At 39.9% G+C, this 15,511-nt stretch overlaps 1 protein-coding gene across 2 annotated transcripts in view; it reads left to right on the forward strand.

Moving 5' to 3' along the window:
* Positions 1-4,719: 4,719 nt before the first annotated feature.
* The window catches only part of LOC135106428 (uncharacterized), an 88,439-nt gene continuing 77,647 nt past the window's right edge, over positions 4,720-15,511 (forward strand). For both annotated transcript variants that reach the window (XM_064015434.1, XM_064015435.1), the window contains exon 1: positions 4,720-4,859. The gene's annotated coding sequence lies outside the window, so the exon portion shown is untranslated. The remainder of the gene's footprint in view (positions 4,860-15,511) is intronic.

Raw genomic sequence — 15,511 nt, forward strand, 5'->3', positions numbered from 1 at the left:
AGGAACAGGGAAAATTTTTCATAGCATTTACCTTGTCATCTAAAGTGTAAATACCATCTCTATCGATTTTGTGACCAATAAATTTGACTTACTGTTTGAAAAACGAACATTTGCTGAGTTTGATCTTTGAGCCAGCAGCTTGAAAGCGCGGCAGAACGAGAGACAGTGTGTGAAAATGATCCTGCAAAGACTGATGTAATGTTAACATCATCAATGAAGCAGGACACACTTTTACCAATAAGACCTGAGAGAACAGAATTCATCAATCTCTGAAACGTTGGAGGCGAGTTACGTAGACTTTCGACCATGCATTTGAACATAAATTGGTCAGAGGAGGTAGTGAAAGCAGTATGTGGCCGTGAACTTTCCTCTAATTCAACTTGGAAGAATCCTGAGTGTAAGTCTAGGGTAGAAAATACCGCATTTGAATCTCAGAGAGACTGAAGATCACTTAATCTCAGCATTGGATAACGATCAGGAATGGCAGACGCATTGAGTTTTCAGATGTTGACAACGACACGCCAATCGTCTTGTTTCTTTGGAACGAGTAACAAGGGAGCGTTATGAGGTGAACAGGCAGGTTCCACTACATCCTGAAGTAACATACCTCGCGCAGCTTCATCAAGCAGAGCACGACAACTATGGGGCAGGCGTCAGATGAATAGCGTGAGTGATGACGTCTGTTTGGCCCAAAAGTTCATCAGGGAGCGAGATACCATTCCTGAAAGAATTTAGGAGAGCGAGTAATTCATGTTGAGATTCTAGGAAATCAAGTACAGATACGTGATCATCTGTGATAGGCGGGAGAGGACATGTCATATCTGTCAGATGCAGATACATTATTGATAGAAGAAGAAGGTAAATCATCCAAGATTACAACTTTCTCAGAGCAAGGCAAGGCTTCTCCGGGTAGCACACCTGCTTTGGGCTTGACAGGCGTAGATGTGACATTTTTCAGCCCAATTTTGCAGAATCCATTTTCATCACTTGTAGTAAGAACGGATTCTAACTCAACACCTTTGCATGGACATTGTTGTGCATAACAGAGGATATCAGTGCCTGATACAGCAGATTTAACCTTAGCGTTTACACCATATAAAGCACATTCTGATAGCGTTACCGGATCTGCTAGCAAAATGTGTTTACAAGAAGTTACACCGTGGTCTGACTGAGAAGTTGATTGAGAATGAAGCTGTGAGACAGGCAAATTAGGTCACATAACACAAGAATCCCGTGTTGAAAACATCTGATCGCTAGTAGAAGGAAGAGTTGCAATAGATGTCAATACACCACCAAGTGAGGAAGTACCAGAGAGAAAAACAGTAGGAATATAAGTATCCCCTTGAGGGATTTTATTGTTGTTAGGGAAAAATACTGATGTCATATTTGCACATGGTAATGAAGCCTATGAAAAGATCAGCATTGAAAGATACATCAGATATAATATAAAAAAATAATCACTTATGTCCGGTTCCTAGGGTGATAAAAACAGTGATAAGAGTACTTTCCCATAAGGTAGTTTTCCCAGATACGAGTATACCACTGAGATTGACACCAGGAGGCAGTGTAGTGATGAGATCCTGAGGAGAAGAAAAGAGTTTCCGAAGTACATCCATTTTGATAAGGTTATCTGCAGCACCCGTGTCAAAGAAGGCTTTGTGAGATAGAGTGACATGTAACACTTGTGATAATACCATTGTTTAATCCAGCATATCAAAAGTTAATTAAAGGAAGTGCTGAGTTAGGAGGATGTGTGAAGCATACCTTGTGTTTTGTATGATGTTTAGGTACAGGGTAAGGAGAAGACCTAAGGATAGGCGATATTATGGTGGATTGGTCAGAGAAGGGCACGAAGAGTTTTCAGACGATGTTTGTGAAGTCTGAGACTGTGCGTGATAATGCCTGCAGTCATGTAAGAAGTGACTTATCCTTTTATGGAAAGAACATAATTCTTCAGGACTGAAGGAGTGTCTTCCTGAACTATTGAGAACAACTTTACACTGTGCAAGAGCATGATCTGGCAGCTTGCAACAGTTGCAGGTGACATTTCTTGATCTTGATTTCGATCGAGTGTATTGATAGTGAGATGAAGGGGATGTACGTCTAATGTAACGTTCAAGAGAAGAAGAACAACGGGAAGGTGGGTGATGAGGAGGGGGGGGATAAGTCAGGTGAGGAAGCATTGAGAGCCTGAACAGGTTCAGAGGTGGGAAGGGGACGCTTATCAGAAATGATTTTGCAGACATCATGTATCATATATCATATATCCAATCTGTGGAATTCTATTTCACTTGCGACCTGGAAATTGAGAACATCGAGAAAGGAGGTAAAAAAGATATAAGTTATAAGCCTTTTCAGCCCTTCTGATGATAGTGAGTCATTTGCAAATCAATTTGAGTCCTGGAACTGAGTGTCAATTCTGAGCTCAGAGAGGAAGCAATGGGTTCTGCCTGGTGAGGATTAGTGTGTGAGCGGACGTACTGTGAGATAAATTTGGAAAGTTTGAGAAAAGAATGAGTGGCTCCAAGCTTGGAATGACTCTGGAAATGATTTCTGAGATGAGTGGTGAAGTTATTATAGGTGGTGAGAGAAGCACCTCATCAACAGGCCAGTGAGATTCAAAGACTCGTGACAGATGCGTGATTTTAAGATAGAGATTTTTTCCTTATCAGATGTGGCTGCACGTTGAGTGCATTCCTCCTCACTTCTTTGAATAAACTGATGAGCAGTCTCTGCGCCAGTACCAGAAGAATTAGGAAGGTGATGAGATTCGTGTATGAAGGTGATATGAGGAGTAGCGGTGGTTTCAGTGGACATTGTGGTAGGTAATGAAGGAGAGAGTGCAGACTGTGAGCGTGTTTGCATGAGTGACGTGAAGTGCACAGATAAATAAGGAATGATAGGCACATAAATAAAAAAAATAAACATAATATGATAAGACAGCATACAATATAACACAGAATAATACATCAAGTAATAACACAGCCAACAACAATACTAATGAAAGACAGAAGGGAATGATATAAACACTGATAGGCAGACAGACAGACAGACAGACAGAGGGCAGGATAGGCAGACAGACAGTCAGAGAGAGAGACAGACAGGTAGATAAATAGACAGATAGGGACCACTTAAAACAGTAGAGGGAAGAGTGAAAAGACAAAAATAATTTGGATCGGATTTGATACAGTGACAGCAGATGACTGGAGGAGCACAGCTGGGCAGGCGTGACAAGATGATCTTGGACGGATCATCCGCAATATCCACCTTTGGATTGAAAATGAGGATAGATAAAGGAGGAAGGAACAGAAAAGGGGCTAGTGTCAGTTGCCTCAGACACCTGTGTTTCAGTGAGGAAAACAAGATGAGATTTATTAGAGGAGAGGTGGTGTCCTACAGATTGAAAATTATATCTAAGACCGCGAATGTTGCAGAAGTTAATCAAGAAAAGTTGAGGTGGGTGTCAAGACACTTAGGGTCGATACCAGAAGAGCAGTCCGACCTAGGGATATTTGATGTCCCCTCCCCAGATGGGGACTCCGAGGCTGGTGTAGGAATCGCCATGATAATTTTGAATTTTGAGTGAAGGCTTTGTGTGTGTAATTAGTTGCTTGTAGTTTTGTATGAAGGAAGAGAGTTGTCTTTAGACTGACCTTTGTGTTGTGAAATACAAAGGGAAACGTTCAGTGAGGTCACAGCTGGGTTTAATGATAAGTTCACAGCACTCTATGGTCCAGTGCTTTAGACCTCATTGGGAGTAATTATCGTTTCGGCAGGTGCCTACTGCCTCATTATATATATATATATATATATATATATATATATATATATATATATATATATATATATATATATATATGGAGGCAGTAGGCACCTGCCGAAACGATAATATATATATATATATATATATATATATATATATATATATATATATATATATATATATATATATATATATATATATATATATATATATATATATATATATATATATATATATATATATATATATATATATATATATATATATATATATACGTAGCAACGTGGTGGCGACATTCACACACGGAATGTTAATATATATATATATATATATATATATATATATATATATATATATATATATATATATATATATATATATATATATATATATATATATATATATATATATATATATATATATATATATATATATATATATATATATATATATACATATATATATAGTAACATTCTGTGTGAATGTCCTCACCACAGTGATTCGTGTACCTAGTCAGGGAGCGGCGCTAATTCATTGCTATGAGGTGAGACAGAGAACTTGGCCACACGGCTTGGCAGTGTGGGCCAGACCACCAATCAATAAACTTCGCATGACGCAGAGTTGCCATGTATGTGGTGTCAACTGTTAGAAACCTTAGATGAACGAAATGATTGTCAAAACATAAATTGCTGTTTTTTTCCTGAGGATGTTCATACACATTTATCAGGTTAGAAGTGGGTCAAAGGAGATAGTAGATTTACTGGCTTTGGAGGAACCGCTAGTTTGAAATTGGTAATGTGGCATCTTGCTGCTAACATAATCAGGGATTGGTATGGAGCTGGCCAGTTGGATCACATCACGCAGTGAGGTTGTACCTTTCTGTCGCTTCTCCGACTTTCCATTATCGATTGTGTTGTGTTTATTGCGAACAAAGAGAAAACTCAGTTTCAGATAAAAATTAATAACTGCCATAATACTTTTATTAGTGATAATAATAGTATAAAGTACTAAGTGACCCATTTTCTTGATTTTTTTTTTTTTTTCATAACTGCTGGATCTTGCATTACGTCAAAGGCTTTTTCATATTCAACGAAAGGTATGTCATGTGCTCTTGAGTATTATTTTCTTTATTTCTGTTCATATTAGCTCCATTATTGAAAATGTCTTCAATTTTTCTCTTTTCTATAGCGTCTTTAGCTTTTTTTTCAATAGTAAAAACAGTAAAAAGAGAAGTTTTTGGTATAAAAAAAAAAAAAAAATATATATATATATATATATATATATATATATATATATATATATATATATATATATATATATATATATATATATATATATATATATATATATATATATATATATATATAAGAAATAAGGGAACCTGCAAGAAGCGACCAGGCTTAAAACGTGGCAGTCCCTGTATGAAATATACCTACCTATTTCCACCTATCATTCCCCATCCATAAACCCGTCTAATCTTCTCTTAAAGCTCCCTAATGTCTTAGCACTAACAACAAGATTACTGAGTCCGTTCCACTCATCTACCACTCTATTTGAGGACCAGTTTCTTCCTATCTCTTTTTTAAATCTAAATTTTTCAAGCTTGAACCCGTTATTTCTTGTTCTATCCTGGTTGCTGATCCTAAGAATTTTGCTTACAATCCCCTTGTTATAACCCTTATATCACTTAAAGACTTGTATCAGGTCCCCTCTTAACCTAAATCTCTTTAAAGAATGTAAATCTTCAATCTCGCCTCGTAAGGAATGCTCCTCATCCCCTGTATCCTTTCAGTCATTCTCCTTTGTGTTGATTCTAATAGATCTATATCTTTCCTGTAATGTGAGGACCAGAACTGCACAGCGTAGTCTAGATGAGGTTTGACCAGCGCCAAATATAACTTTAAATATTACTTCGAGCCCTAATATTGATCCTTGTGGCACCTCAATAATTACATGATCCCACTCGGATTTAGAGCTATTTATTACAACTCTTTGTCGCACTGTCGCTTAGCCATGACCTTATCCAGCTTAACACCTTCCCATCTATCACATGTGCCCTAACCTTTCTCAGGAGCTTCTGATGGGGTGCCTTGTCAAACGCTTTACTAAAGTCCAAATATAAGATGTCATAACTATCACCATTATCTACTGCCTTGTAAACTTTACTGGAAAAACTTAACAAGTTCATCAGGTAAGACTTCCCCTTCGTGAAGCCATGCTGTGACTGATTTATCAAGTTATCTTTGTCTAAATGCTCCCTAATTTTCCTCGCTATTATTGACTCCAATATTTTACCTACAACTGAAGTTAAGCTGACAGGTCTATAATTAGACGCGAAAGTTTTATCTTCTTTCTTGAAGATGGGTACTACATTAGCCTGTCTCCACATTACTGGTACCTCACTTGACTCAAGTGATTTCCTAAAAACAGAAACTAACGGCTCACTAATAACCTCTTTGCATTCCTTAAGTACTCTGGGATATATTTCATCTGGTCCTGGTGTCTTGAACTTTTTAGCCTATCTATCTCCTGTTCCACTATCTCTTTAGTTATGGAAATATCTCTCAGCTTCTCATTTTCATCTGTTCTAAATATCTGTTCACTATTTGGAATATCCTGCATGTTTTCCTGGGCGAAGGCAGTTAAAAAATACTCATTCAGAATTTTACTAATGTACCCAGAACTAACCAGCTCCCCATCTGCTGCTTTTAATGGACCTATAGTATCCTTATTCTTGTATATTTGATAAAATCCCTTGGGATCCGTCTTCGCCTGGCTGGCTACCTTTAATTCATAGTTGTCCTTAGCTTTCCTCGTTAACCTCCTGGTGTTCTAACTAATTCATTATATTGTGGCCTTAAAACCTCTTCACCTGCCCTTAATCTATTATATATACTTCTCTTCCGCCCTATTTAGTGTTTCATCCATTTAGGATAATTTTTCTGTGATCTTATTGCTGTATATGGGATGATTCTTATTCCTATTGTCATCGTCAAAAGACTATATGAATATATGTAAATGTGTGTGTTTCTCTCTCTCTCTCTCTCTCTCTCTCTCTCTCTCTCTCTCTCTCTCTCTCTCTCTCTCTCTCTCTCTCTCTCTCTCTCTCTCTCTCTCTCTCATTCTCTCTCTCTAGCCTTGATCTTTGGGAGGATCATGGCCCTCAGGGAGTCCCTCCCATCGTTCTTTGTAACTGTGTTTCAGTGCTTGTTCCTTACCTGGTCAATTTTTGCCGTCTCTATCAACATCTGTACGTTTTTGTGGCAATGTGGCATCATGTATTGATGAATTAGGATCATACTTTGACAAGGCGTGTTTCAGACACTACGTTAATTTTCGTCACTATCGTCAAGTAACAAAAAATAATAATAAAGGCACTTTCCACAGTAAATTTACCGAGCGAAAGGCCCAGCCAGCTGCCCTACCCATGAAGCTATTAGGACCAAGGATGAGAGACTATAAGGATAATTCATCAAGCACTTGTTTTTCCGCACAGACCATCGCGCCATGTATCCGTGTAGTCACGTCTGTAAAAAAAAAATCATTAGAGATTCCGCCGGCTTTTTTTTTTTTATGTAGGAGGGACACTGGCCAAGGGCAACAAAAATCCAATAAATAAAAAAAACCCACTGAGATGACAGTCCCAGAAAAGGGTCCAAAGCGGTAGTCAAAAATTGAAGGATAAGTGTCTTGAAGCCTCCCTCTTGAAGGAATTTAGGTGGAAGGTGGAAATACAGAAGCAGGCAGGGAGTTCCAGAGTTTACCAGAGAAAGGGACGAATGATTGAGAATACTGGTTAACTCTTGCATTAGAGAGGTTGACAGAATAGGAGTGAGAGAAAGAAGAAAGTCTTGTGTAGCGAGGCCGCGAGAGGAGGGTAGGCGTGCCGTTAGCAAGATCAGGAAAGCAGTTAGCATGAAAATAGCGGTAGAAGACAGCTAGAGATGCAACATTGCGGCGATGAGAGAGAGGCTGAAGACAGTCATTTAGAGGAGAGGAGTTCATGAGACGAAAAACTTTTGATTCCACCCTGTCTTGAAGAGCGGTAAGAATGAAACCCCCCCAAACATGTCCATACATGGACGGATAAGGCCCTTGTACAGAGTTAGCAGCTTGGGGGGTGAGAAAAACTGGCGGAGACGTCTCAGAACACCTAACTTCATAGAAGCTGTTTTAGCTAGAGATGAGATGTGAAGTTTCTAGTTCAGATTATAAGTAAAGGACAGACCGAGGATGTTCAGTGTAGAAGAGGGAGGCAGTTAAGTGTCATTGAAGAAGAGGGGATAGTTGTCTGGAAGGTTGTGTCGAGTTGATAGATGGAAGAACTGAGCAAGTTTGCTCTACCCCAATCAGAAATTTTAGAAAGATCAGAAGTTAGGCGTTCGATGGCTTCCCTGCGTGAAATGTTTACTTCCTGAAGGGCTGGACGTCTATGAAAAGACGTGAAAAAGTGCAGGATGGTATCATTAGCGTATAAGTGGATAGAACAAGAAATTTTACTTAGAAGTTCATAGATGAATAATAAGAAGAGATTGGGTGACAGGACAGAACCCTGAGGAACATCACTGTTAATAGATTTAGGAGAAGAACAGTGACCGTCTACCACAGCAGCAATAGAACGGTCAGAAAGTAAACTTGAGATGAAGTTACAGAGAGAAGGATAGAAACCGTAGGAGGGTAGTTTGGAAATCAAAGCTTTGTACCAGACTCTTATCAAAAGCTTTTGATATGTCCAAGGCAGCAGCAAAAATTTCACCAAATCTCTAAAAGAGGATGACCAAGACTCAGTAAGGAAAGCTAGAAGATCACCAGTAGAGCGGCCTTGACGGAACCCATACCGGCGATCAGATAGATGGTTGTGAAGTGATAGATGTTTAGTATCTTTCTGTTGAGGAGAGATTAAAAAAAAACTTTAGATAGGCAGGAAATTAAAGCAATGGGACGGTAGTTTGAGAGATTAGAACGGTCACCCTTTTTAGGAACAGGCTGAATGTAGGCAAACTTCCAGCAAGAAGGAAAGGTAGATGCTGACAGACAGAGCTGAAAGAGTTTGACTAGGCAAGGTGCAAGCACGGAGGCACAGTTTCGGAGAACAATAGGAGGGACCCCATCAGGTCCATAAGCCTTCCGAGGGTTTAGGCCAGCGAGGGCATGGAAAACATCATTACGAAGAATTTTAATAGGTAGCATGAAGTAGTCAGAGGGTGGAGGAGAGGGAGGAACTAGCACTGAATTGAGTTTTTAGCAAAGGTTTGAGTGAAGAGTTCAGCTTTAGAAATAGATGTGATAGCAGTGGTGCCATCTAGTTGAAATAAAGGAGGGAAGGAAGAAGCAAAGTTATTGGAGATATTTTTGGCTAGATGCCAGAAGTCACGAGGGGCGTTAAATCTTAAAAGATTTTGACACTTTTTGTTAATGAAGGAGTTTTTGGTTAATTGGAAAACAGACTAGGGATGGTTTCGGGCAGAAATATAAAGTGCATGAGATTCTGGTGATGGAAGGCTTAAGTACCGTTTGTGGGCCACCTCTCTATCATGTATAGCACGAGAACAAGCTGTGTTAAACCAAGGTTTGGAAGATTCAGGAGAACAGCACAGTTTGGAAGATTCAGCACGAGAACAAGCTGTGTTAAACCAAGGTTTGGAAGATTCAGGAGAAAAAGAGTAAGGAATGTACGCCTCCATGCCATACACTATCACCTCTGTTATGCGCTCGGCACACAAAGACGGGTCTCTGACACGGAAGTAGTAGTCATTCCAAGGAAAATCAGCAAAATACCTACTCAGATCCCTCCAACTAGCAGAGGCAAAACGCCAGAGACACCTCGGCTCAGAGGGATTCTGAGGAGGGATTGGAGCGATAGGACAAGATACAGATATGAGATTGTGGTCGGGGGAGCCCAACGGAGAAGAGAGGGTGACAGCATAAGCAGAAGGATTAGAGGTTAGGAAAAGGTCAAGAATGTTGGGCGTATCTCGAAGACAGTCAGGAATACGAGTAGGGTGTTGCACCAATTGCTCTAGGTCGTGGAGGATAGCAAAGTTGAAAGCTAGTTCACCAGGATGGTCAGTGAAGGGAGAGGAAAGCCATAGCAGGTGGTGAACATTGAAGTCTCCAAGAATGGAGATCTCTGGAAAATGGAAGAGAGTCAGAATGTGCTCCACTTTGGAAGTTAAGTGGTCAAAGAATTTCATATAGTCAGAGAAGTTAGGTGAGAGGTATACAACACATATAAATTCAGTTTGAGAGTGACTCTGTAGTCGTAGCCAAATGGTGGAAAACTCAGAAGATTCAAGAGCGTGGGCACGAGAGCAGGTTAAGTCGTTGCGCACATAACCGCAACATCCAGCTTGGGATCGAAAATGAGAAATGAAAATCAGAAAATAGGAGGGAACAGAAAAGGGGCTACTGTCAGTTGCCTTAGACACCTGAGTTTCGGTGAGGAAAAAGAAGATGAGATTTAGAAGAGGAGAGGTGGTGTTGTACAGATTAGAAATTAGATCCTAGAACACGAATGTTGCAGAAGTTTATGAAGAAAAAGTTGAGGTGGGTGTCAAGACACTTAGGGTAGTCGTCAGAAGGGTAGTCCGACCTGGGGACATTTGTGGTCCCCTCCCCAGATAGGGACTCCGAGGCTGGTGTAGGAGTCGCTATGAATTTTGAAATTTTGAGTGAAGGGTGTGTGTGTGTATGTTATTAGGTGCATGTAGTTGAGAGTTGTCTTTAGAGGGCAAGCTGTGACTGCCCCCTTGTGTTGTGAGACACAAAGGGAAACGTTTAGCAACATTGCGGCGATGAGAGAGAGGCTGAAGACAGTCAGTTAGAGGAGTTGATGAGACGAAAAGCTTTACTATTAACTAATTTATTGACCTAAGTACGTCGACCTTTCACCTAAGATGCGACCATACTGATGTCCGCTCCGAAAATCTTAATAAAATATTGTGTTGCATAATTAGTTGATAATGATTAGTTGACTGTGGTAACATGTATCAGTAAAATTTGGTAAACAAAATTTGGCTTACTGGAGGTTTGAAATGTTCGATAAATAATAGATTATACTCGTAAGACTAGTGATTTTTTTTCTTTTGTATAAGAGGGGCACTGGCCAAGGGCAACAAAATGAAAAAAAAAAATACTGAGGTGCCGGTCCCCAAAAAGTGTCAAAAGCGGTCATAAAAAATTAAAGGATAACCTTCGTGAAAGAATTCAAGTCATAGGAAAGAGGAAATGCAGAAGCAGGTACGAAGTTCCAGAGTTTACCAGAGGAATGGATAAATGATTGAGAATACTGGTTTAACTCTTGCATCAGAGAGATGGACAGAATAGGGATGAAAGAAGGAAGGAAGTCTTGTGCAGCGAGGCCGCGGGGATAGGGGAGTCATGCAGTTAGCAAGATTAGAAAAGCAGTTATTATGAAAGTAGCGATAGAAGATAGCAAGAGATGCAACATTGTGGCGATGAGAGAGAAGCTAAAAAACAGTCAGTTAGTGGAGAGGAGTTGATAAGACGAAAAGCTTTTGATTCCACCCAGTCTAAAAGAGCGGTATGAGTGGAGTTCCCCATCCATACATGGACGGATAAGACTCCTGTACAGAGTGAGCAGTTGGGGGATGATAAAAACTGGTGAAGACTCAGAAGACCTAACTTCATGGAAGCTGTTTTAGCTAGAGATGAGGTGTGAAGTTTCCAGAAATCAGAAATTTTAGAGAGATCAGAAGTCAGACGTTGTGTGGCTTCCCTGCGTTAGTTGTTTACTTCCTGAAGGATTGGACATCTACGAAAAAAAGTGGAAAATGCAGGGTGGTATCATAAGTGTAGGAATAGAAAGAACAAGAAGTTTGGTTGATGAATAATAGGAAGAAAATGGGTGACAGGACAGATTAAGGAGAAAAACAGACAGCGTGACCGTCTAACACAGTGCCAACAGAAATGTCAGAAAGGAAACTTGAGATGAAGTTACAGAGAGAAGGACAGAAGCCATAGAAGGGCAATTTGGAAATCAAAGCTTTGTAGTAGGCTCTATCAAAAGCGTTTGATATGTCTAAGGAAACAGCGAAAGTTTCTCCAAAATCCCTGAAATAGGAGGACTCAATAAGAACAGCAAAAAAATCACCAGTCGAGCGGCCTCCACGGAACCCATACTGGCGATCAGATAGAATGTTGTGAAGAGATACATGTTTAAGAATCTTCCTGCTGAGGATAAATAAAAAAAAAAGAAAATAGAGAAGCAAAGAAAAAAAGCAAAAGAACGGTAGTTTGAGGGATTAGAACAGTCACCCTTTTTTAGGAACAGGCTGAATGTAGGCAAATTCCAGAAAGAAGGAAAGGTAAATATTGATAGACAGCATTGGAAGAGTATAACTAGGCAAGGTGCAAGTACAAAGGCACAGTTTCGAAGAACAATATGAGGGACCCCATCAGGTCCATAAGCCTTCCGAAGGTTAAGGCCAGCCAGGGCATGGAAAACATTACTCCGAAGGATCTTAATAGATAGCATGAAGTAGATGGAGGGAGGAGAGGAAGGAACAAGCCCTGAATCATCCAAGGTGGAGTTTTTAGCAAAGGTTTGAGCGAAAAATTCTGCATTAGAAATAGATGAGATGGTAGTGGTACCATCAGGTTGAAATAAAGTAGGGAAAGATGAAGAAGTAAAGTTACTGGAGATGTTTTTGGCCAGGTGCCAGAAATCAAGAGGGGAGTTAGATCTTGAAAGATTTTTCTATTTTCTATTAAGGAAGGAATTTTTGGCTAGTTTGAGAATAGACTAGGCATGATTTCGGACAGAAACAACAAGTGTATGAAATTCTGGTTATGGAAGGCTCAAGTACCTTTTGTGGGCCACCTCTCTATCATGTATAGTATGAGAACAGGCTGTGTCAAACCAAGGTTTGGAAAGATTAGGTCGAGAGCAAGAGTGAGGAATTTACGCCTCAATGCCAAACACCATCACCTCTGTTATGCACTCAGAACACAGAGACGGGTCTCTGACACAGAAGCAGTAGTCCTTCCAAGGAAAATCAGATTAATATTTCCTCAGGTTCCCCAATTAGCGGAGGCAAAAAGCCAGGGGCACCTTTGCTTTGGGGGATCCTGAGGTGGGATTTGAGCGACAGGACAAGATACAGATATGAGGTTGTGATCAGAGAAGCCCAATGGAAAAGGCACGGTAACTACTTAAGCATAAGGATTAGAGGTTAGGATCAAGAATGCTGGGCGTTATATACACTCATTATGACAACTGATGATTGTGCTTGCTCTGGTTGGCGTATCAGGCCCCATAGACCCTTTCATATAACAGAGGGATGTGGAGCACAGGGTACACTTTCGCACACGACAGCGGCCTCACTGCCCGTGGTGTCCTACACAGCTGAACACTCCAGAACACTTGCTGCTACACTGTTCTTGCCACCACTCCCACATGAATACATTTCATGCTAACAAAGAAAAAACAGTAGCATAAACAAAAACAAAAAAAATGAAAAATTACTTCTCATAGCAAAATGCTCGTACAGTACAATATTGAATATAAAGGGCTACAGTATAATACTGTTAACTTAGAAGAATTGTTCTTTTCCATAGAAGTAAATACAGGTCACACTTGTGTTTAAATTGCTATTATAATTATTAGTGAGAACTAACACCAAGTCCGAAGGATAGTTATTTGGAATTTAAAAAGGTACGAACGAAGTGAGAACAAAAGATAAGTAAGCCGATGGGGAAATGTTAGATGTGAAGCAAAGGATGGGTGAGAGACAGGAAATGCATAATATAATGCGCCTTAGGAAGAATGTTGAAGATTCACAAAGAAAGTCAGTCACTGATCTAATGTTTCTAGGTTTGTGACTATATCAATAATGATTAGGGTCTAGGGCCGGTATGTACTATCCTTTCCCGTAGTACAATATATATATTCTTGTTTAATATTAATATCACATTGAATTAAAACTATAACTACATTAAAACTACAACTATAAATTCTTTAAGAGAAGACAACACTTCTCATGATGTGTAAATCTTAGAAAAAAAAAAAAAAAATGGAGAGAAATTTTTTTTTTTGTATTTGAACGAGATTCTTGCTGGCGAGGGTCTACAGCGTGCGACACCACCTTGACGTCAACGAGTGCGTGACGTCATGGCTGAGTTGATGACATTTCATTGAACAATCCTTGTGTCTCTCATCCCTGATTAGGACGTCATTGTGATGTCACGATTCGTTTCTAGGCTCTGCCGCATTGTTATCTTTTCCAACACTGAGATGCTACCGTGTTATCTTTTCCACCAGAGACTGTCATTAACTTTTTACGTGTTGTTTTAGCACATCGTGAGCTTACAATACTAAGCTGAATTTCCTGAATTTTCTTTGCTTTAATTAAAACTCCCTCCGATCTTTATATAAATTGCTTTAAAATATTACACACCTTTACTTTACTCTCATTTTATTGTAGGTGTAGTTTATTGTACATAATAATTTCATAATCAGAATTTTCAAAAGCAATGTCATATTTCAGGCATGCATGGTAGATGAAAAAAAAGGAGACATGATGGGTGTACAAATTATATAAACATAATGTTCAGCACACTGCATATTTTATTTTCATTACCTTTAAGAAACAAATCTTCCTCGTTCTTACCGCTGTTGAGGTTGATGATGATGGGTTTCACAGCCTCGTGTATGTTGTCCGTGCACCAGTACACTTTTTCAAAAGCTTGAAATGTTCGAACTGTAGCCGCCGACACTTCCTCTGTGGCGCGAAGCCTCGCTGCCTCCAGCCTGACCCCGGCAAAACGCTGCAACGAGGAGCGCACGTGGCGTCTGATGCACTCCCACACCTACTCGATGGCATTGACGTAAAGATGAGCAAAGATGAGCAAGTGGCAGGCGAATAACTTTATGACTCCACTCACGGATGTCGTTATCTTGTGGTTCCGGCTGTTTCTGAAGGGAAACGCGCAGCATCTCCGGCCGTGTGGCGCTAGTATGGTAGGGTAACCTGCAGTGCTCCAGCCACTTTTTTAGATTGTCTTTAGTCGCTATGGTGGCCTGTGGGGGAGCAACTTTTCATCGTCAGCTGACTGTGCTACGGCGCATTGTCTAGGACCAATGCTGACGGCTCAGTTAGCGATGGTAAGAGCTGGGTCGACAGCCAGCGGAGGAAAAGTTCACCGTTTATCTCAACGTGGTAATCGCCACTATTGTTCTTTGCCAGGAAGCAGAGAAATTCGGTATGAATCCATTGGCCAAGCCAGCTGTGACCACATCGTTGTGGTAGTGTGATACAGTGGATTCATGGTAATGCTGACAGTGGTAAAAACATCACTTATTATTAATTTTAGGACTGTGGAAGAAGAGTCGAGGGAGTGACGTCACAAGACGTCATTGATGCCGTCATACGTCCGGCAGGTGGCTGGGTCTTGATTAAATACTTTAATTTGCAGGAGCAATTGGCTTTATTATTAACATTTTATTACTTCACGATAGTGACAAAAATTAGGGCAGTGTCTCAAACACGCTTTGTCAAAGTATGATCCTAATTCATCATTTTCTTTGAGAATTATTCCAGGAAAACGATGCGACACTGCCCCTGAAACACATTTTTTTCGTACATTCCTTAATGCTGGAAGTTTGCCTATAACCAACCTTAAGAAGGTAACCTTTCCAATCCTACAAACTATCGATCTATAACTTAGATTTTGTCTTTCTAATGTGTTTTAGTTAATCTTCAACAGGAAGATTCTGAAGCTATGTGA

This window comes from Scylla paramamosain, chromosome 13 (genome assembly GCF_035594125.1).
Source record: "Scylla paramamosain isolate STU-SP2022 chromosome 13, ASM3559412v1, whole genome shotgun sequence".
Lineage (NCBI taxonomy): Eukaryota > Metazoa > Arthropoda > Malacostraca > Decapoda > Portunidae > Scylla > Scylla paramamosain.